The sequence below is a fragment of the Chiloscyllium punctatum genome, chromosome 38 (assembly GCF_047496795.1).
Source record: "Chiloscyllium punctatum isolate Juve2018m chromosome 38, sChiPun1.3, whole genome shotgun sequence".
Classification (NCBI taxonomy): domain Eukaryota; kingdom Metazoa; phylum Chordata; class Chondrichthyes; order Orectolobiformes; family Hemiscylliidae; genus Chiloscyllium; species Chiloscyllium punctatum.
In genome coordinates this window covers 62,084,523-62,088,202 of record NC_092776.1, presented here as the reverse complement: position 1 = coordinate 62,088,202, position 3,680 = coordinate 62,084,523, and positions in this window count along the sequence as shown.

Sequence of the window (3,680 nt, the reverse complement as noted above, 5' to 3'; positions counted from 1 at the left end):
AAGCTGGAGAGGGTGTGAGAGAGAGACAGAGAGAGAGAGACATACGGACAGACAGAGAGATCCCCTCCCAGATACTCAGGGAATTGAATTGAACCAGCCAACCTGTGTCTTATTTATGTGATTATCACATTTGATCACCCAGGCCTGGACACATCCCACATTACTCTGACATTAGAACAAGTCTTTGGGGAGAGTTTCTCATTTAAGATTTTAATTCCCTTCTTGGGGAGTCTGGTCTGTCAGACATTTTCTGCGGATTCATATATTTGTATTAAATCACAAGTCCTCAGTTACTTTAACCCCAGACTTCAAATCTGTTTTAAAAATGACAGGACCTCAATCTGACAGGAACCAGTTACCCAGAGGCCCCTAAAACCCAGGGTCCCCCAGAGGAGATTAAACCTCGGGGTAAATAAACACACAACCCACTGTGGGTCCCCACGGGGTGCAGCCTGTCGACTAGGCCTCAGGCCTCAGGCCCATGCTCCCCCTCTGCAGGTTGTTCTTTCCTGGATCTTCACGTTGCAGATTTCCAAACAAAGGTTCCTCGGGATAAAAGAGAGAAAAGATCATGTGAAAGGGGGAGCGAGAGCATTTTGAAGGCAAGCTTAAAATCCCAGGTTTAAAATCACCCCCGTCCAACCCAAATGTATCAAAATATCTAACACAGTCAACAGTGGAACATGGTGTGGGAGCAGATCTTCCCAGGGATTGGAGGGGGATAGTGAGGGAATACCATCAGATTCTTACACTCTGCAGTGACCTGGGATCAATTACCTTTTACTGAAAACAGTTCCCAACTTGTATGTGCCTGTAGCTCCCTCCAGTCTGAAACCCTCATTACCCTCTATCCTGTCTCCTGTCTCTGAGCCAATGGGGTATTCATTCTGTTACTGACCCTTCAGTCCCACGGGCACCAATTTCCCTCACCATTCCAATTGGAGACCTTCTCTCATCCACGTGAAGGAATTGGACCCTGACAATTCCATTTACACTGTCTCCCATCAATCTTCATAGGATCCATATCACAGAGGTTAGACAGTGTTCCCAGCAAACACTCCCAGGGCAGTGGGAGCACAGGGTTCCAGACAAAATAAAGCTCCCATTAAACTGTCCCCATTTAAATCCCCAGGGCAGGTAGAGAATGGGGTCAGATACAGAGTAAATCTTCCTCTACACTGCAGCATTTCAAATTCCCAGGCCATTTTGAGCTCGGCGTTAGGTACTGATTAAATCTCCCACTTCCCCCATCCTGTTCACATCAAACTCAATCAGGATAGCTCCATCACTGGGTTAGATACAGAGGATGTGTCTGTTTGGATTTCAGCCCCAATCCAGTTGGTGATGATCACGGCCTTGTTAAGTGTGTTTGGGAATGGGGAGGGAGCTGGGAGCAGGGTGATGGTGGGATCGTGGGGAGCAGAGCTGTCTTCCAAGCAGTTGACCTGAGTTTGATTCCCGGCCATCACAGTGTCGAGATTGGTAAATAGCCTTTAAAAGGAAAAGCACTGGAATGAAGCGAGGCAATAAATCTTACACCCTCCGGTAAAACAGATCTCTCAGATTGCTCCTTGTTTTTCCTGGCGATGGTTCCTGTGAATTACAGTGTGGAACCGGGCAGCATTGCTCGGCATCTCGGAAGCTTTCCCCTCTGCTGCTTCCCATTTCTTATTGAAATATTGGGTACAGCACAAGGATGGGTTTGTTTTGTTCGAAAAGTGAGAGACTGCTCCCGTCAGGAACCTGAAATAATTACAGAAGCCACTGGAAACACTGAACAGTTCCAACAGCTTCTGTAGTGGTGGGGAGGGAGGGTTAATGTGTCAAATCTACACAAGGATAAAATAAACTCCAGTCACAAAACAATCAGAAATCCTGACTCTGCAAACATCCTTGTAAATCTTTTCTGAATCTTTACAAGTTTCACCCCATTCTCCCGAGAGCAGAAAGACCAGAATTATGTGGTTTATGCAATGTTACTATATCCGAACAGTTGCTGTTTATAGTTAAATAATGTTCATTTAGTTCAGGTTTCCAATCGAGTTCGGTTTGTCCAATCTTTCTTCCTTATGTTTGTGTCCCAACGATAGTGTGGAGGAAAGTGTGTTTTGATCCAAGCCTGGCAGTTTGACCAATCACATTGTAACGCCTTACACTTCCCTTCAGGAAATCAAGAAAAGGGGTCGAGACCATTTCCTTAAGGCAGAGGAGTTTGGTCTGGTTCATAACATCCTCAATGTCATCAATCCATGTCCCTCCAGCCCTGAGCAATGATGTTTACAGATTAATGGAGGATACACAGGCACATTCATCGGGATTATCTTGGGCAGGAGTCATTTGGGAATGATATTCCTCAGACCATCAACTCTCAGCTCGGCCAAGGATAAAGGCCAGGAATCCGGCCCAATTGGGAAACAGCCCATTTCCCGGGAGACTGAGAGGTCACTAACAGAGCAGGAGCTGGAGAGTCAGGAACAGAATAACAGGGACAGTCCACTCTGTTCACTGACCCTTCACCCCTCAGTGAATCCAGTGTCAGGAATGACTGCTATTAGTCAGACTGACAGAATGTGATCAGATACACACACTGTCCTTCCACATCATCAATATCTCCCAGCTCCCACCCTGTCTCAGCTCATCTGCCCCTCTGCCATCTTCAATATTTTAATCGGGGCAGCATTAAGCACCGTGCTTAGAGCTGAGCTGTCTTACCTTCTGTACTCTCTCTCTGAACGGCTCCAATTCCCCCCTGATCCCTCTCCGGTTTAAGATGCTCCTTGACATCTGCCCCAATGAATGACGTAGACCGTCACCTGACCCAATATCCCCTTCGGTTGATCAACATCTACTGTATTTAAAACAAGGAACTGCAGATCCTGGAGAGTTGACAGATAACACAGAAATTACTGGTGGGAATTAGTGGGAGCGGCCTCATTTGTGGGAGAAATCCGAGTGAACCACTAGAGTCCAGGGATTATCCTTCAGAACTGAAGGGATCTGATGCTGATGCTGTAGACCGTCACATGACCGACCCAGTGAAGAGCAGACAGACCCCATTCTGTCAATGTAACCCCCCCAGGGAAGAGCAGACTGACCCCACTCTGTCAATGTAACACACCCAGGGAAGAGCAGACTGACGCTTCTCTGTGAATGTAACACACACAGGGAAGAGCAGACTGACCCCACTCTGTCAATTTAACACAGCCAGGGAAGAGCAGACTTACCCCACTCTGTCAAAGTAACACACCCAGGGAAGAGCAGACTGACCCCACTTTGTCAATGTAACACACCCAGGGAAGAGCAGACTGACCCCACTCTGTCAATGTAACACACACAGGGAAGAGCAGACAGACCCCATTCTGTCAATGTAACACACTCAGGTAAGAGCAGACTGACCCCACTCTGTCAATGTAACACACCCAGGGAAGAGCAGACTGACCCCACTGTGTCAATGTAACACACCCAGGGAAGAGCAAACTGACCCCACTCTGACAATGTAACACACCCAGGGAAGAGCAGACTGACCCCACTCTGTCAATGTAACACACTCAGGGAATAGCAGACAGACCCCATTCTGTCAATGGAACACACCCAGGGAAGAGCAGACTGACCACACTCTATCAATGTAACTCATCCTTGCAAGAGCAGACTGACCCCATTCTGTCAATGTAACACACCCA